The following is a 21,265-nucleotide window of genomic DNA, read 5'->3' on the forward strand; positions in this document are numbered from 1 at the left end:
TAATTGCCCTTGAACACACCCACTACAGGAAGGAGATGCCTGCTGAGGATCTGGGAGATGACTATCTCCCAAAGTGACAAGTGAATCTTAACCTACCATTGAGGTACCCTGAACCCCCCTACTGGAGCACACCTGGAATGTAGCTCTTGAAGAGTTCCTATAACTCCCAGCCCCACCAACCCTTCTGAAGGGGAGAATCACAGCCTTTGTGACTGGAGTCCCCTGTGTTTCTCCTTTGCTAACAAAGAAATAAGCCCTCTTTTTTCCTTTTTTCTCAAAAATCATGTCCTTGTTATTGAATTGGCATTGGGGACAAGGACCAAGCTTTCTGTTATCCGACTGGTCAGATCTTGGTTGGACTTTTCCATGCACCTGGAGTCAGCTGATAAATTAACTATCTACTACTTGCTCTAGAATGGCCTGGTCTAGGAGAGCTTTTGTTTGCTACATGTTTCCTCATCTACCAGCATAATTCAAGCTTCTTCACATGGCAGTTGCAATATTCCAAGACACAGCAGACACATGTACTGACTATTAACCTCTGTTCATGAGACACACTATGGTGCCAAACCAAGTTACAAGAGCACCTCAGGTTAAAAACGTGAGGAAGTAGATTGTACATCTTGATGAAAGACAATGAAAGTCACAGTACAATACACATGGATTCAGAGCAGGGATGGTTATGGTTGCTTTTCCAGTTATGTATCATATTTGATAATGTGACAACTTTTAACACTTTAACTCCATCTTTCCACTTGCCATCTTTCATGCAATTTGCATCCATTTATTTCTATGTTCATTTAGCCCAGTAAGATTCTATCATCTTGAATCATGGACATTCATTCCATGTGGTTCACAGAATTTTACCCTTAGTCACTCAGCCTTATATCTTTCTGTTATCTACTTATCTTTATTGACCTTAGGATTACATATTCCTTTTAAAATATTTTAAGGGCTTATATAAAATGAAAAGCTCTCTCATTTATTTTTTATTTAATTGTATTTCATTTGTAAAGTCATTTTAAACCAGAAGAAAAATAAAAGTTTTCATTATTTTTTTCCAAAAATTAAAATGTTAATATTATGTTTACTTCATTAAATGTTTCTGTTTACAAGTCAGATGCCATTCTTATTGTTGTTCCTTTGAAGGATTTCTTCCTCTGACTGCTTTAAATATTTTCACTTTTTTTTTTAGCAGTTTAACTCTGATTTGCCTAAAGATAGTTTTCTTTTCATTTAAAAATACTCCTGGCAACTATTTTAACCACAAAGACTTCTATACTTCTAATGTTCTGTTTTCATTTTTTTTTTAACTTCTGGAACTTTAAGAGTACTGTTATGGTTTGGATGTGAGGTGTTCCCCAAAAGATGACATCTGAGAAAATGTGAGAGGGTTCAGAGGGGAAAGGATTGGGTTGTAAGAGTCTTAACCCAAAGAGTATATTAGTTACCTGATGGGATTGACTGAGTGGGAAGTGGGATGTGGCTGGAGGATGTAGGGCACCGGCCACATGACTTTGGGGTACATATTTGTATCTGGTGAGTAGAGTTGCTCTCTGCTTTCTGATCATCATGTGAGATGCCTCCCTCTGCCACACTCTTACACCATTATGTTCAGTCTCCCCTTGAGCCCTAAGTAATGGATCCAGCCTTCAGTGGACTGCGACCTTTGAAACTGTGAGCCCTCAAATAAAGTTTTCCTCCTCTACAATTTTTCTGGTTGGGTCTTTTAATGACGGCAGTGAAGAAGCTGACTAAAACAAATACTTTGTTTTTTCTTTTTATTTTATTGCACATTTACCTTATCTATTTTATTTATTTCCTTTCTCGGCTCTGTTTTTACGTTTGAAATTACTTTTTAAATTTTTTCTTTTCCATATGTTTTTTTCATTTTATTCTTTAATAGTTCATAAGAGGTATACATAACATTAGGATTCATAATTATGTATCCATGGAATATACTTTGCTTCAATTAAGTCCCCAGTACTTAGCCTTCCCCTCTTCTCTCACCCTATTCCTTCTTTTCTACGCTAGTGATTTTTCTATTTGTTTATATATATTTTGGTAAAATTAGTGTGATATGAATGTACATGATAGTGAAATTTACTGTAGTATACTCATACACGTACATTGGAAAGTTAGGATTAATTCCACTGTTTTTCACTTATCCCATCCCTTGTCCATCTCCCTCCATCCCCTTCTTCTACTCTCTTAATCTGTATTTTGTTTGATGAAATTATCCACCCCAATTCTTCTCTCCCTTTCTTCTCCTATTTTTAGACTAACTTCAGCATATCAGAAAAATTATTCCACCTTTAATTTTCTGAGTCTGGTTTCTTTCACTTAGCATTCTAGTCTCCAGTTCTACCATTTACGAGCAAATGACATATTTTTGTTCCTTTTCACAGGCAACTAATACTCCGTTGTGTACATATGCCACATTTTCTTTAGTCATTCATCTATCGATAGGCACCAAAGTTGCTTCCATAATCTGGCTATTGTGAATTAAATATTGATGTGGCTACATCCCTATTTTATGCAGATTTTAGATCTTTCGGATATATGCCGAGGTGCAGAGCTGGATCATATTGTAGTTCCATTTTTAGTTTCATGAGGAAACTCCATATTTCCTTCCAGAGTGGTTTGCACTAATTTTTTATCTCACCAGCAATGTATGAGTGTACCTTTTTCCCCACATGTTCACTAACTCTTATTATTATTTGCATTACTAATGACTGTCATCTGACTGGAGAGAGATAGACTCAATGTAGTTTTCATTTGCATTTCACTAATTGCTAGAGATGTTAAACACTTTTTTATGTCTTTTGGCCATTTGTATTTCTTCTTTTGAGAAGTGTTTAGATTTTTTGCCCATTTATTAATTGGTTCATTTGTTTTTTGATCTTAAGGGTTTTGAGCTCTTTATCTGTCCTGAATATTAATTTCCTCTCTGAGGAACAGGTGGCAAAGATTTCTCCCATTCGGTGGGCTCTCTGTTCATACTCTTAATGTTTCCCTTGCTGTATAAATGGGGTTTAGTTTGATGACATCCCACCTAATGATTTTTTTTTTTTTTTTCTTTATTTCTTGTGTTTTAGGATTTTTGTTAAGGAAACTGGTTTCTTTGCCAATATGTTGCAGTATTGGGCCTACATTTTCTTCTAGTAGTTTCAGTCTCTAATCCAGTCTCTGAGTCTTTAATCTATTCTGAGTTGATTTTTGTACAGGGTGAAAGATAGGATCTCAGTTTCATTCTTTTATGTATGAATTTCCAGTTTTCACAACATGATTTGTTATAAAGATTAAATTTTCTCAAATGTAAATTTTTGGCATCTTTGTCTAACTGCATTTATGTGGGTTTATCTGTGTCTTCTATACCATTCCCTTAGTCTTGTCTGTTTTGGTGTCAATGCCATACTTTTTTTGCTGCTATAGCTCTGTAGTACAAATTGAGGTCTGGTATTGTGATGACCCCAGCATCGCTCTTTTCCCTGAGAATTTCTTTGGCTATCCTGGGTCTCTTATTTTTCCAGAAGAATTTTAGTATTGCTTTTACTAGTTCTAAGTTCAGTGAAGAATGTCATTGCTGCTTTGATGGGAATTGTGTTGAATCTGTATAGTGCATTTGGTAGTATGGCCTTTTTGACAATATTATTCTGTCTATGTAAGAACAAGGGAGGTCTTTCCATTTTTTGAGGTTTTCTTCAGTTTCATTCTTCAGTGTTCTATAGTTTTCATTCTAGAGGTATTTGGTATCCTTCATTAGATTAATTCCTAAGTGTTTTGTTTTTGTTTTTGTTTTGGTTTTGGTTTTTATATGAAAGGGATAGTTTTCCTAATTTTTGTTTTTCCAGCAGATTTATTATTGGAGTATAGGAAATCAACCAATTTATGTGTGTTCATCTTCTATCCTGCTACTTTACTAAATTTGTTTATTAGCTCTTGAAGTTTTCTGGAGGAGTTTTTTTGGTCTTCTATAGAGGATGGTATCATCAGCAAATAGAGAATTTGACCTATTCTTTTCCTATTTGTATTCTTTTAATTTCCTTCCTTTGCCTGATTACTTTGGCTAAAGTTTTGAGGACTATGTTGAATAGGAGTTTTAGGAAATGCTTTCAGTTTTTTACTATTCTGTATGAAGTTGTCCTTGGTTTATCACATATAGACTTTACAATGCTGAGGAATGTTGCTTCTAGCTCACCAGTTTCTTTAGTATATTAAATATACATAGGTGCCCTACTTTGTCAAATACTTTTTTTGCATCTATTGAGATAATCATGAGATTTTTGTCCTTAAGTATATTTATGTGGTGGATTAAACTTATTGATTTCTGTCTGTTTAACCAAACTTGCTTTCTTGAGATGAAACCCACTTGATGATGGTGCACTATCTTTTTAATGTGATTTTTGTATGCAGTTTGCCTATATTTTATTAAGAATTTTTGCATCTGTGTTCATCAAGGGTATTGGCCTGAAATTTTCTTCCCTTGATGTGTTTATGTCTGTTTTTGGTATCAGAGTGATACTAGCTTCATAGAATAAATTTGGCAATGTTCTCTCCTTTTCTATTCATGTAATAATTTGAGGAGGATAGTTTTCCCATACAATAACCTTGTGTTTTGCAACATTCACTCTGCTGTTAAATATGTGCTATTATTTTTAATTCTCATTAATTTATTTTTAATAATGAATCTTTAAAATAATTTATTTCTATTTCTGTAGTGAGTAACTCTTTTACTCTCAAATTTATTTACTTTTTCATGTATTAAGGTAATATTGTTTTTGAAAACATTTGTCTGATAATACCAATCCTGATTATCTCTGGGTTTGTTTTAATTGATTTGTTTTACTTTAGATTGTGTCATAAAGTAATGCCTGTTTTGATGACTTGGCAATTTTAATAAATACTAGATATTACACATAAAAATCTTCAGATGCTGTTGTGTTAACTTTTCATTGCTGTGGTCAAAATATCTAACAATAACTTGAGGAGGAAGTTTATTTTGAGCTCTGGGTTTTAGAGATTTAGTCAATGGCCAGCCAAGTCCATTGCTCTGGGCCAGAAAATCCTGGTTGACCTCAAAGGCTGAGGGAAGCTGCTCAATTTATGGAAGCAGGGAAGAAGTAGGGGGAGGGAGAGTGGCTGCAGTGAAGGTGAATTTACAGGCACACCCACCATGACCCACCTCTTCCAGCTGAGCCTCCCCTGCCTAGGTTGCTATCCAGTCATTCAAACTGCCATGGACTGATGAGGTTAGAGCTCCCATATGCTAATCATTTCACCTTTGCATATTCCTATACTGACATAGGAGCTTTGTGGGGGGGGGGGACCCTTCATATGCAAACGATAACGAGTGTTGTGCTCCTTTGGAAAGGGTTTTAAACTTTCCTTCATTTTATTTAATAAAGTAGAAGAATTATTATTTTAAACTAATGAAGTGGACTGAGTTGAAGCTCAGGACACATTTGATAATATTTCATCTTCATCTCCTCTGAGTCTGTTCCTAGTTCACATTGTTGTGGCAATTCCATTGAAGGTCTAACAAATTCACTGCCAAGTTCTCTAGGGCAAACTTGCCATTGTTTCTGAGGGGGTTGGACTTAAGTTTACAGCTTTCTGCCTCCTGAAACTTTAGAATTTTAGAAAGATCAATTTACAGTTCCAAGATCTTCCTATCATAGTAAAAACTGTGGCCCCCTCCACTCTGGGTTGCTCCACCAGCTCTCTGATGCCCTTTGCTCTAGTGATTTCAAATTATAACTCACTTTTCTATTATTTCTTTTCTCAATAGCAGATATTATATGATGTAAGTTATTTTACATTATTTAGAAATAAAGTGATGTCCTCACACAACATCCAATAGTTGACTGAGAGCGATCATTTGATAATATCTCATTATTATTTTCACTCTATCAATGTATCTTTTCTTCTACCCTGCTGTCACTTTCCAAGAGCATAAGCAAACTCATTTTCAAAATATCATCTTTAACAGCATTCGATGACCTTTAACATTTAATTAAGAAATGCATTTCATACTTTTGACCCTTGATCGAAATGTAAAGCATAAAATTTCACATTGAATTTATTTTGTGATTAATGATGTCATGTAAACCTAGTTAGTGTGATTAAATTACATGATCATGTGGAAGCAATGTTTCAATTTATACCTTTACTTTTACTTCAGTTTTGAAAATAATTTGTTTCACTTATCTATGTTTACAGTAAATAAATGTATATTAATCAAATTGACAAAAATGTGTGCTTAAATTCATATTGAACATCAACATAGATGTTGAAGTAGGTGCAGATTTTAATTTCTTCTGAGATTTGTTCATGCCATTTTCAAGTAAGAGAAAAGTCATGTTTGCCAGCATTAGTCGTATTTTTGACTTTATGAAATTATCTGAGTTTACTATTGAAATTATTGATCTTTAAAGGAAAATAAAAAAAACACTTTATTTAAAAAATATAAATATGATTAAAACCTAAACAAAATTGTAAAGCTAACTAAAATGCCTTTTTTGGGACGCAAAACACCTCTTCTATGATTATTATCAATGTTCTATGATATTTTCCTTACAAATTTCAATTTTTAAATAAACCCATTCAGTGCTGGCTTTGTTTTCATTCTGCAAGCTTGTTCATTTTGTAAATAGTTTGTTTCTAATACAAAAATGTGTATATTTTAGGTTACATTGTTCTATTAAACCACACTTTGCAAAATAATTGCTACACTAGTTGGGGGAAGACAGAGGTGAGTGGTGGGTATAAGCTCGGGGGACACGGCTAGTGGTCAAATAAAATCAAACAGAAAGTGGCCGAAGCAAACCTTATTGGAATTTGGCTCTTGGGCAAAATTCCCAGCTCCCCTCCCCACTACAGTTCAGGGTAGGGAGCTGGAGAACATCGCACATGGCCCCGGCTGCCCAGGATCTTTATAGGCTGGAATGAGCGAGGAGTCCTGCTGAGTGACAGGTTTAAGGGTCAGTGGAGTTTTCTTGCCCATTTGATTGGTCGCGGTGTGGTGCACTGCCCTTTGCCTCAGTTGCTCCCACTCTCTGTCATATAGTCGCCTAAATTCCGACCTAACAGTGGGAACAGGATAAGGAAATTATTTTATACAATGGGCCCACTGTGGTGACCCCCACATGATTTCTCTTCCAGGAAGCAATTTACCTGCAGCCCTGCCTGGCTTCAGTGTACAGGATATGTCACATTCCCCAGAAAACTACTTCTTGTCTGCAGGAGAAATGCAGGTCCCAAAATAATGTCAATAAGAGGTTCCTGAAGGGGCAGACTTGTGACCCTTTTCACAGAGCAGATCCTGAAATTCAGGGAGATAAGAATAAAACCTCCTAACAAAAAAATCTGTATTTCACTGTTCCTGGCTGATAACATTTGCATCTCAAATAACCTAAGAGAACATTCCTGCCTCTTTTAATACTGGGAGAGCTTCTTTTCACATGATTAATTTTAATTTAGAGAAATTTTGTCAGAGTGTTTTTGGAAATTCTCTAGATTAATCCAAAATATGATAACAATACTAAGAAAGAATTTGAAACCAATAACAAGATTTAGCTTATTAGTATTAGTTTCAAATGAATTTTATTCTTTATAAAAATTGGTATGAAATATCTGTAACTTTTAATATAAATTAGAGTAGATTCAAACTAACTTTAACTAGAAAAAATGAATGACATCTGGATTTGTATATATGAATAGTCTTCAAGATATTTCACATTCATGAAAAATTAGTCAAATATCATTGTAGTGCATATTATAATGAAGGAGAAATAAATGACTCACCACAATTCTGTTCAAATTCAGTAAAACTCATGTCAATTAAGAAGCAGAAGGCAAAGTTAAAATAATGCAATTAAAATAGCAATTTGTAAGATGGGTTAAGGGGAACACAAATAGTCCAATAACTTCAAACTAGTATTAACAAAGCCATCACCATATTTAAACCTGATTAAACAAAAGAAGAAGTTTCCAGAATCTGGATGCAGCAAGGGAGTCATGTGACGTAGGATGTTTTGAAGATGAGTTGATTTTGTCAACAGACAGACTCCACCTCAGACTGAAAGAAAAGAGGAAAGAAAGGGCGAATATGTGACTTCACTTTTTAAGTCATTACAAAAGGCTTTGTAGTGACAAATTGATCAGTGAAACCAGAACATGGTTAATCAATAAAGAACAGTTTCAGCACTGGAACAGTGTGGAGAATGACAGAGAATACATTTGGAGAGGCAAACATTAGATAACAAGCAAAAAATATAATCTTTTTGTGAAATTATTGTGAATAATAATAAAATAAAATGTGACATGTCAATATTTTGCTTATCAAAATTTTAACAGTAGAAATCCCTTTAACCAGCTATCTTAGTGAAATCAATTAAAATTAGTTATGAATTGCATACTTGCTTTAATTCATATCTGATGCTTAGGTTAAACATGAGTTTTTAATATTGAAGCTTATTATACTCAAGATGATAAACATAAATTTCATTAAGTATAAGCCATCAATAATTTCAAGAGCATGAGCCTTTCATATTTTAAATTAATCCAGAATGAGTAATTAAATTTATCCAATAAAGTGTTTGATTAGATTACACCACCCATGCTCAGTTTTGCACATTTCTTTATAAAAGTTGATTGATACTAAAGACTAGAAGCACTGGGAGGATGTAGATTTTTATCACTATGGGATTCTACATTTACTGTTCAAAGATTTTCTCCTCCTTTCCAAACCACAGAGATTCCTTTTTTTTTTCTGGTAAAGTGGAAATAATATTAATAAATCCTAAAGTCTTATGTGAAATATTTTACTAAATAAAGTAATATATATTTGAAACTAATACTGATTTAAAATTATTCCAATCTTGCAATGACTAAAAATAAAAATAAAATGTAAATCATACCCAAATGTATATAACATGTTCAAATACACTTGCATCTGCAAATCTCTCATAAGTTAAAAGTTTTGTATAGAGTCGCATTTCTTAAACTATTTTCAGGTACCATCCTTCAACTCTCATGATAGCTTATCCAGTACAAGAGTTTACATTTTCTATTTCCATGTACCAAAACATACCTTTTTCATTGTTCTCAGGAGAAATTCCTCCTGGAAATTCGTTCTCTACCTGAAAACTTATCCAGCCACTGAACAATATCAGTGACTTTTCTCTGTTCTTTTTTCCACTCAATTCTTCTTTCATTCTCTAGAGGGTATGTTAAATAATCTCTATGTTAGCTCTCATCCTATTGATTTCTCCACAAGGTCATGAATAATTCCTCATGTAAGAAACTCTACTTTTGTGACCGCTCTGAGATACCCATCTTTCACAAGTGATAAACTCATCCAGAAAAACTTAGTTTTAGAAACACCTTATACATGCTACCAATTACTTGAAATAATCGAAATCTCAATATTGAATAATATTTTATATAACTCACAGAAATGTCTTAAATTGTAATTGAAAGTCAAGAAAAATGTTGTGACAAAAGTTTTTTGCCAAAAATTATCACATGTAATTTTAAAATTATTTTCCTACACTTAGTATATATTATAACAACTGAGAAAAAAAACTCTTATTTTAAGATTGGCTTTCTGTATCCAAGAAATAACTTTTTAAAATGATTAAAGACCTTTTCTAAAATATTATTTTATTGGTTAATAAGTCAATAAAATAACTAGTGCTAAATTGTTTTCTTCTGTGCTTTTATTAAGACACTTCTATTTTTATTTTTTGAAAAGATAGTAATAAAATGTCAGTATATAATTATGTTTAGTTGTAACTAAATTTGTGGACTTATGTAGAATTCAGAAAGATGTTAGATTTCTACTTGAAAGTCACCAACTATATGTCTTTTAATTCTTATCTTTATATAAGCTATATTGCAAAATTGGAATGATTAGTCATTCCTGTCAGGGGCGGGCTCTGAGGGCCCCAGAGCCGCACCGTGGCCTGATCTCTAAGATGGCGCCTGGCAGCTTGCCAGACATAGCTGCACTCATAAACAAGTTTTAGGAAGTAACTCTGGTTGGCTGTTGTACATGAGGCGATCCTGGTATCTGCCTGGAGACTGTTCCTTGATAGGCTGACTTTCCTGGTAGTCTACTCTCTGATAGGCTGATGTTCTCAATATAAGTCTGAGACTTGCGGAATAAAGCCCCTTTTTGGTTCCTGTGATCAAGAAAAGCGTATGCGTTGTGATCGCCCACCGCCTGGGCGGTGGGCGATCATACATTCCTCAGCTTCTTATAATTTTAGTTAGAACTTTAATAATTTACCCTGACTTCAACTGCCAGTCCTTCCAGAAAAATAATATATTGAATTTCATCATTTTGAATTATTAAATATTTTCTTCATCTATTCATCAATGAGAAACCTGAAGATTTGTGCACATAATTTCTCATATTTGAGTAGATCAGTATCAATGTGAAGTAAATAATTTAATATGACATATAGAAGCAATAGGCTAATGATCATTTGGTTACTGGAATTGAGAACATAAATTGAACATGGAAGTCAGGTTGTATATGAGTAGATTTTGGATATTTACATTGAATTAGTTAATAAATCAAGTAAAATGCCAAGATTAATACTCCCAGTATTCATTCTCTAACATATAAGTCAAATCTTGTCATACATAATGGAACACTCATAACGACTGAATAGTATTTTAAGCTTTCCAAAGAGTCACCTATTCACCTTCTATTTTTTACTAAATGTTTTCTAAATTTATTTCAAAACCTCTATATACTTTATAAATATAAATGTCTTTAAGCAAATGTACTTGAAAGTATTCACTGATTGGAGCAGTACAATTATGTAAATCCATTCATTACTCAAAAATATTACAGTTGAATAATATTTTAAAAATAAATGATTTCACATGTAAAAATTTTGCATTTCCTTTTTTTTTTTTTTTTTTTTTTGTGGTGCTGAGGATTGAACCCAGGGCCTATGCAAGCGAGGCAAGCACTCTATCAACTGAGCTATATCCCCAGCTCACTCATACATTTTTTTTAGCTTATTTCACAAACTACCATATCAATCTAATTATTTTGCTTTAAAAATAAATAATTTTTTCAAAGATTTCTTTTTAAATTGGAAGAAAAAATGCTGTACTATTTTAAATTCTCTTTATCCCTTTTGTAAATCCAAATTTTCATCTATTGTAAAAATTTCTGTGTGTCTGAAAATGTCTATATTTTGGAAACATATTTTTGCTAAAGATTTGTAGTTTGAAAGGGGTTTTTGTCTAATTTTTAATTTTTTTAATTTTAATTTTTTATCATACTACAGATTGAATCCAGGGCACTTTATCACTGAATTATGTCCACAACACCATTTTATTTTTAAATTTTTAGACAGGGTCTGACTAAACTTGCTCAGATTGCCCTCGAATTTGTGATCCTGCAGCCTCAGCCTCCAGAATGACCCATTTGGTAGTTTTTAACTCATCAAATTTAAAACGTTTATCACACACAAATAAAAATAATTGAATCATTAACTAAGATTTGTTTAAAACCTCAATTTATGATTTAAGCAACTAAAAATGCAAAATAAAAAAAAAAACCAGGACTATTCATAATATTGATTTTTAAAGTTGTCTTCAAACTTTTAAAATAAAATGACAGAAGTATTTTGCAGATTATAATCAACATATTAAAATAATTTCATTGCAAAATTTAATATAATTTTTATTATTACATTAAGGAGACTATGAATGTAATGGTGGAAGTCCAACCTAAGGGATAAATTAGCTGATTTATGAATAATTGAAAATAAAGACTTGTTAAATGTTAGTAGCTGGAACCTATGTGAGAAGCTAAAGATATAACTTACTTAAAAATTTGATTTATTTTTCAGAACTTTACCTTGAAAAGAACAAACCAGTATAAAAAAATTTAGAATTTTAAGAAAACTACATTCTTTAAGGGAATTAAACAATCTTGGAGACTATCTAATATTGGAGAGCACAAGGTTTTATTTCAAAGTTCTTTGGAACATTTTGATTTTGAAATTACTTAATGAAATAAAAACAATTGATTTTGTCATCAATCATAACTCTGCCCAATAATTATTTAATATGACTATCTTCTAAAATAAATGAATATAAATAAATTCTTACCAAGATTGTAATGCTTTGCTAACTTATTATATCAAGTTAAATTCACAATAATGCCAACAGCAATAAAATTTAATTCTGGGTGTGTGCTTATTCAGGATTATTATCCCTGCCATCTTAAATTCAATTCAAAATTATCTAGTGTTCTAACTGTTATGCTAGATATAAGAGAAAAAGTTAGAGACATTGTTATAAATACTAAACTAAACTTAGAATCTGCACTTGATTAAATCTTTACTTTTTGTCAATGAATCCTAAAGTTCAAATATTTATTTTTTAATCTTGAACAAATTGCATTTAATGAAATTTATGTAATGTTGTAAATAATGAAATTTATGTAATGTTGTGTAATGTTGTAAAGATTCAAATGGTTTATTGACCCAAAGAACATTAAACTTTCTATCTTCTTACATCAATCATACTGAAGTAGCTTACATCTATTATTTATTAATATTATGTTTTAGTTGGAATTTAAAAATATGAAACAGAGATAATATTGCACAAACTATTGCTCAATAAGTAAGTACATAGGAATTTACAAAACTCCAAATCTGATGGGTCATAGTTTGGATAAAGTTTCATTTTAAAGGTGATTTCATATTCAATTCATTCCTCAGGAGTAATTATGTACATAAATCTGGATCCATCCAATTTTTTATTGATGGTGGTTGACCAAATAATGCCTATATAGTTCCTGATGCCCCTATCTTATGCCTCCAAATCTGTAAATGTTGCATTATTTACCAAAAGGGGTTCTGCAAAGATAACTAAATTATAGATCTGAGTATGGGTTGATTTTATTAATTTATCTTGGTAGGCCCAATGTTATCACAATGGTCCTTTTCAGAAGGAGAGAAAAGGATAAAAGTGAGAGGTGGATTTTTTGATGGAACAGATGTCAGAGACAAATAGAGACTTAAAGATGTTACATTGCCAATTTGAAGATGAAGGAGTTATCACCAGGAAAGAAATGTAAGCAGTCTGCGAAAAAACACACAAAAGGAGAAAATAGAATTTTCTCTAAAGTATTCTCTAAAATAGTGCAATCCTGATATAAATCTTGATTCTAGATGTCTACAGAAAAATAAGATAATAATTTGTACTTTTGTTAAACTCCTACGTTTGTGGTAATTTCTTATAGAATAAATAGGAAACTTAAGTATAGTTAGGGTATCCCAAGTTGAGTGCTTCTCTGAAAAAGACCTGGAATTGTGGAAATGGCTTTGAGGGCCTTCAGTGTACAGAGAATGGAAGATTTATGAAAAACACTATAGAAAAAGCCTAAACTGCCTGAGTCATCAGAAAAAGTATGAATGTTATTTTTTTCATATAGATGCAGAGTAAGAACTCAAAAGTGTGGACAATGGTAGGGGAAATCGGTATCATTTTAAAGAATAAGTCATCATAACAGATTTGGTAGAAACGCAGATGTTTAAAAGGATTCTGGAGTGGGCTCAGAAGGAATGAGGATCACGTTATTGAAGACTGGAGAAAAGAGCACGATTGTTACACGGTGGCAAAACCTTAGTAGAATTCAATACATTGAATTATCCTACAATTATGTGGAAAGTACAATTGTAGGTGATGAAGTCAGATATTTATCTGAGGAGATTTCCAAGCAAAGTACTAGTGGTTACGAGTTTGACGAGTTTGTCTGATCTCACTGCTTATAGTAAAATGTGAGAATAAAGAGGCAAATTGAGAACTGTCAAGCCAAAGGAAACAAAATATGATAAATTGAAAAATTCTCAGGCTTTCTTAAATGCAAAAGGCAGTAAAACGAGGAGATTTGCTGTCAGAAAAGAGTGATCTTGGAAAAAACTCAAAGTGTTGACTAGGTAACTTTTGCTATTCCTTTGTGGAGGTGGGGAATCACAGCATGTAGTTACATGAAGGGTACTATGAAGAGCTTGGGATTGTCTCATGAATATACTAGCCATCCCTCCAGAAGTCAAAAAGAGAGCTGACATTACCTAGAAAAGACCTGTGGAGGAGACCCTTGCACATTGAGTACATTCCTACAGCACTTATGACATATATAAGAAAACTTCAAGGATCTTGGGAGTCTTGTAACAACAGAAAAACCGCCAACATGGATGGGAAAGGGTGGCAGGAATGAAAAAAAGAAGCTTGCTGGACTTCAAAGAATTAAAGGCAAGAAACTTGGTGATAAATCTACTTCCCAGCAAAAGTCTGAAAAATATTCTAAATGAGAGAAAAAAAAAAAAAAAAAGATGGTATCTTGGTCAGAGATGGGATCCCTAGTGTTAAGGGATTATTCTCAAATTCTGAAACATAATATTGTTTACTAAACCTCTGGTTTTTAAAATTCATATGAGTAATGAATTCCTTTTTCCCTCCATTTGCTGATTTTTCAAAAGGGAATGTCTGTGAGTGGTAGTCTAAAACTGTTCCCCCATTGTATTTTGGGAGTAGATTACTTTTTCTTGAGTTTCACAGGTTCATTGATATACAGGATATTGATCTTAAGTGAATTACAACCAAAGCCTCACAATTACCTATTTTAGATATGGTACATTGAAGCTGAAGACATGTAAATGAGAGTTTGAGCTTTGAGTTAATGCTGTAATGGATTAATATTTTAGGTATAATGAGATAGAGTGGAAATATTTTGCATATGAATTTGGTGTATACTTTTAGGGGCCAGAGGGAGGAATGTGGTAGATAGAAGAATATTTCTAAAATACTACATCCTAGTCTTTTAAGCCCATGAAACACTATTGTACAAGACAAAGGGGACTTTGCAAATAAAAGTTGAAGAACTTGAGATGAGGATTACTATATATTTTCTGGATGGTTCAGTATAATCACATGGACCCTTATATAATGGAGGTGGGATTGCTAAAGTGAGAGAGTTAAAGACAGAAGCAAAGATCAGGGAGACACTAAGATTTGAAAATATTATGTACTTTTTGAAAATAGAGAAGGGGCCACAAGCAAAGAAATTTCTCCAAAATTTAGAGAAGACAAGGAAATGTATTCTCTATCTAGAACCTCCAGGAGAAATACAGCCTGACCAACAAATTGACTTCAGGAATTTTGACCTTCAAAACCATCAGGTAATAAATTTGTGCTGTCTTAGCCATGAAGTTTTTGATAATTTATTGTGCAAACACTATGAAACTACTACAATAATGTAAAGAACATGAATCGAAGGTTATAAAATTGTGAATCTCTTTTATAATGAAGAAAACCACAGTCTAATTTCTCAGTGTAAAACTGCATTAACATCATCCAAAAGCAAATTAGCTCTTTATCCATTAATTTCTATAGTCATAAATTAATAAAAAGTCATAACTAAAACAAACAGCTTCAGTCTAATATTTAATTGAGAATAAACTTTTACATGGACATCGAAAAAAAAATCTTTCATTAAGCAGTTGTTAACTTCCTCAGTCAAATGTAAATAAAAAGACATTTCTGGAATTGATTAATTATGACTATATTTTTATAAATGTAGAAACCAGTGATGTATATTGGTGAAACTTAACTTGTTTGTTTTAGGAGGTAAACGTTATTCTTTCAATCTGAAGGTTACAGAAAATAACATCACCCAAAAAAAGAGGAATGACAGCCTTCAGGGAGAAAAGGAGGACAGTGTGATCCTTGATGGGGGAGGGTAAGACAAACAATGGAGCCTGGGCCCTAGTCTTTCATCCTTTCCCAGTAACACTGAGTCCTGGAAGGGACGGTGTGGGGGTCCTCTCTGCCACCATCTGCGTGGAGGAGGAAAGGGTTGACTGTCCGAGGAGGATGTTGGTGTTGAGAGCACGGTGATATCTGTGCTGCTAGCTGTCTCAATCACCCAGATGCAGGCAATACAGGACAAACAGGACTGCTGGGCCCCTGTGCTTACCAAGGTTGTTAAGAGATATTTGTCCGAGGAATGTGCGTTGCCTGTAGACCTTATCTGTCAAGGATGGGGGCGGGGCTTAACCCCGACTCATCTCCTGCATAGTTCACCCCTTCCCTCCTCCCTTCTTCCATTAGGACCGTTCAGTTCTGGCAACCCAATGAGAATCAAATAGATTGGCAGGACCCAACCAGAGGAGGACTAATGTTTAGCTGTTCAAATGTTAACCAATTAAAAGAACACTGTAAAACTGCTTGCCTTTCATTATAAAAACCCTGCTAACGAGGGCTCGGGGCCTCTTAGCGTCACTGGTTTTTGAGGACGCAGAGGACCAAGTTCGAGCTTGCTAATAAATGAGTCTTTGTTGCTTGCATTGATCGTGGTCTCTGGTAGTCTTTGCGGGGTCTCGAGCCTTTGGGCACAACAGTTGGTGGTTTTTCTGTTACCCCCCAAAAATTATTTACTATAAACACACAAGAGTCAGTACTCTTTTTATGAGAAGTGGTGTGGCCATAACAACTCTGTCCTTTTTACAACCAGGAGTTGCTCAACTCTCTTTTATTTATAGACAGGTAAAAGGGGCAAGGACTGGGAGGAGTTTCTTCTTTGATGGACAGAGTAGGATGGAGTTAGGGGAGTCATCCTCTTAGGGGGAAAATTCCAGGAGACAGGGAACCACTTCCACACAGTGCCACATACTTCCCAGCAGTTCCTAGAAACCAGGTCTCTGCATCACATGGCTCAGCCTAGTCTGATTCTGCTAAATAAAAGGGCTTCCCATAGGATGGCAAACAAATGGGCCATGGGCACTGGATTTTTATCCCAGTAACAATGAGTTTCAAGTTTTTGCAACTGCTTCCCTGAGTTAGATCTCTAACCTGCAGTTTACTGACTGCCCAGCTGGCAAGTCCCAAATCTCTAATGATTAAGTCACACTAAACATTCTGATAGGATTAACTATCATTAAGACCTATAAAACACAGACCCCAGCTGAGGGCCATCTATGAACCATGTGTGGGAATTGAGCATTGTTCAGAGACATTAGGCAAGGAAACCTTGTCTTAGGAACTCCCAGTCCAAATCCAGTGGTTCCAGAAAGACTGATTCACATATAATCCTGTCTTAGCTCACCCTTGAAGTACAAGCACAGCCTCCTTGGGATGGGTGTGGCATACCAAATGCCAATCAACTTGTTTATGCAAGACCCCTGCCACAAGAGAAACAAGCATCAAAACAAGACTCCTTCCACTGAAGCCTTATCCCTACCTTTGATGTACTCCCCCTTAAATAAAGAATTGGGTCCTTTTTCAGTTGTTCAGTTATGGTTCCTATCAGGACAAGAAGACCCATCAAGCACTTTTTATATCTAATCTTTGTCTTTGTCTTTAATCTTCTACTGATTATTTCAGAACTTTATTTTCTCAGGCAGCTCACATCTCCTGAGCAGGAACCTGCTCTGTGGGGGTGCTGACCATGCCTTCATAGACTCCTCTTGTAACCCTCCATTTTCTCCCCTGAAAATGTGTCACGTGCCATTCCACCCTTGCTTAATAAAGACAGCTTGATGATCTGAGGTGTGCTCCCATTTCAGCTATTTTTGCTTACACAATCTGATCTTTTTAATTTCGTATTTAAAAATACCAACTTTAGTTTGAAACAACAAAAACTTTTTAAATCAGCAATATAAAATGTAAAATTTGAGAAAAACAAAAGCCAAAATATAAATGGAAAACTTAATTCCAATTTAACTTCAATTTAACTTCAATTTAAAAATGAAATATAAATTTTTGTATGCACTAAAAAATTGACAAAAATGTTTTAGTGGCAATATCTGGTGTTAATCACGAGGAAAATAATTAAACTCATTTATTGACACTTTTGGTTAAAAAAATTTTTTACAGTCTCTTCAGAGAACAATTCTACTCTGAGTTTCAGACAAGTATTTTAAATTTAATATTTCAGAATGAAATTGTCTTATCCTCAAACTTGCTCTTTATCTGAAATTTTCTTTGATGGCAAAAGCTCCATTCTCCTGGTTGATACAGATTTATACCCAGAAGATCTTATACACTCATTATATCTCACTTTCATTTTCACATAATGATTCAGTTTTATTGATTCTCTCTCTCTCTTCTTTAATATTGTAGAATCCATCTCTCTATTCCTACTGCCAATCCATTAAAAGTTTAGTAGGCATAAGAAGATGATTCTACAGCACTATTGAAATTGCCTTTTAATTTCTGCGAAGCTCCAGTTTAGTAATCCTCTGACTATTCTCAATGCTGCTAATGTAACATATTTATAAAAATTTAAACATTTAATTATTTTACTAATCTGTCCTATTATCAGCATATAAACCATTTCTCTTGGTGGAACACCATTTTTTAAAACACTACTGATTATCTCTCAGGTTCATTCTTTGTCCTGATGTCTTACCTAAATTTTATGTCTTGCAGACCTACTTACAAACTATTATTATTTATTACTTTCCTTTTACACATTTATGGGGTATACTGTAGTAATTAAATGAATCTGTATATGTGCAGTGATTAAATATATAATTTTTGGTTCAGTGGTTAACGTATAATAGTTGTCCATGTTTGTGGTGCATAGAATGATACCTCAATACATGTACACAAGAAGAATTGATACAATCAGGATGATTAAAATTTCTATCTCCTATTTACTTTGTGCTTGGAGGCTTCCAACTTCTTTTCTCTGGTCATTCATAGATATATAAGAGGTTATTGTGAACTGTCTTACTTGTAATTTAAGTAAGCAATACTGTGTAGTCCATGACTTTGTAAATATTACTGTTCCAGGAATTCATTCTTAATTCATTCTTTCACCAATTATTAAGAAACAATTAGGTGTCAGGTGTCAGGCAGTAAGTCATCTAACTCCTTTTCAACTCTAATATCTTTTAGCCTTTCAAAATTTAACTTATTAACTCCTCCAAGAAAAAAAAAGTCCTTCCATTACCTACCATGCCAACTTATTTGCTTTTAAAAATCGTTTCTATGGATTTCCAAAAATCTTCATTACAAAACTTTTTAATTCATTTTTGTTTTTGTTGTTTTGAATAAATTATTATTCTAAATCTATTTCTCCATCTAGGTCTAAATCATGAGCTAATTAAATAAAATAGACCTTGAGATAATAGCTCAATTAAACATCAGCAGTAAAACTAAACAAATAATGTAAACGCAAAGATCTTCAAAATGCATATTGACTAATTTATGTAATGATTTTACAATCTTTCAAAATTTCATCTTTATACTTTGAGAAATGTCAGTGTATAATTCCATGTGCCTATTCCCTTTATGAAGGCAAACCATCAGGTTGTGGATGTACATTGGTAATTTTTATAAATAACTAAAGTTTCTATCTTCCCTCACATGTTTGCTTGTTTTTATTTTTCTTTTTGCTTTCATATTGAATTTTTTATTTATTTTGGTATGTTAAAAATGTCCATGTGTTTGTCATAACTCTGGTCATGGAATTGTCCTATCATTGATTTATAACCATAACAAAATATTATTAAATGAATTTTTAAAAAGTAATTTAAAAAGCTTAGTCATGCCATTTTTTGACAATGTTATTTATTTATAATGTATAATTTAGTAGTGCAGAAGTGTACAGGAATATAGGAAAAATCTCTCTAAGGCTGCACAGTTACCTATATTATATTCTGAAAGGATCCTTTTCTAGCTAATAACTGTAAAATCACATTTTAGTAGCAGTACTTGCCAATCTAATATACTTTCAAAGTATCCCTCCATGGCCACAAAATTCAGAAAAATAGCATATTTTAAAACTTGGCTCATGACAGTAGCTCTCTACTAAAAGCCAATTATTCTGGAATATTCTGGTACTAAAACAAATCGCAAATACTCCTCATCCACTGGAGTCTCATGAAACACTTTCAAGGCAGCAATGCAGTTTAGTTGAAATAACAGATGGAATAAATGTCCCCCCTGAACCTAATTTTGCAAATATTGTTGTTGCCATCCTGCTTGTGATACTGCTTTGCTCTGAAAAGCTTTTCTTAAAATTTTCAGTGTATTTGGATCAAACATGTTTGCTTTTTTAAACTAGAAATACAAAACCAAGAGTTTGGGATAAATTTATTTCAAAACATTGATTTTCAGATGGCCACTCTTGAGAAAAAATGTCACAAATTGTCAGGTCAAACAATTCTGATTCATTCTGTTTGGTTTTGTTTTGCCATTTACATCCTATAAATCTGATATTACAATATTCTTAATGGCTACTCATGGTTGATAGTTATACTATATTTTCTCCCATAAGCTTTACTAACAATGTTAACCTATTTTATATAGTTCCCACTCATGGGTGTTATATTTGATATTATCATAGTCTTACCTTAACATATTAAATATATATTTCAGAGCAAATAATTTTCTTAATTTTGTTCTTTTGTCCTTAAACTCATTATTTTCGTAGTGGATTTTTTTAGGGAAATTATGAGTCAGAAAAGTAAATTGTATATGAGATCCTCCAAGTGTTCAGGTCGTCTATAACCATCAATTTGGTATATCTTTATATTCAGTGGGGTAGATAATAGGGTCTTAGTTTGTATAAAGAACATGAGGTTCAAAATCTTTTTTAATGATTATTTCACTTTTATTTTTTGTTATATAGGACAGTAGAGTGTATTTTGACATATTATACATACATGGAGTATAATTTATTATAATTAGGATCCCATTCCTGTGGTAGTACATGACATGGCATTTCATTGGTAGTGTATTCATATAAGAAGATAGGAAAGATGGTTCTATTCATTCTACTGTCTTTCCTATTTCCATCCTCCCTCCCTTAGCTTCTTTCCCAATTGTCTAATCCACTGAACTTCTGTTCTTTCCTCCAGTCACCCATCGTTGTGTGTTAGCATCCACATATCACAGAGAATATTAGGCCCTGGTATTTTGGGAATGGCTTATTTTAATCAGCATGATAGTCTCCATGTCCATCCATTTACCAGCAAAAGTAATAAAGTTATTCTTTTTATGGCTGAGTAATATTCATTGTGCATTTGTACAATGCACAATGTACACATGTACACATTTTCTTTTTCCATTCATCTGTTTCAGGGCACCTAGTTTTGTTCCATAGTTTAACTGTTGTGAATAAAGATGTTGGGTTGGGGATATAGCTTAGTTGGTAGAGTGTTTGCCTTACATGCATAAGACCTTGGCTTCAATCCCCAGCATCATCAAAAACAAACAA

General features: G+C 33.4%; 1 pseudogene; it reads right to left on the bottom strand.

Moving 5' to 3' along the window:
* Nucleotides 1–17,487, bottom strand: part of LOC124994284 (torsin-1A-interacting protein 2-like) — a 55,126-nt pseudogene extending 37,639 nt beyond the window's left edge.
* Between the last annotated feature and the right edge of the window lie 3,778 nt (nucleotides 17,488–21,265).

This window comes from Sciurus carolinensis, chromosome 10, assembly GCF_902686445.1.
Source record: "Sciurus carolinensis chromosome 10, mSciCar1.2, whole genome shotgun sequence".
In the NCBI taxonomy this organism is placed as follows: Eukaryota; Metazoa; Chordata; class Mammalia; order Rodentia; family Sciuridae; genus Sciurus; species Sciurus carolinensis.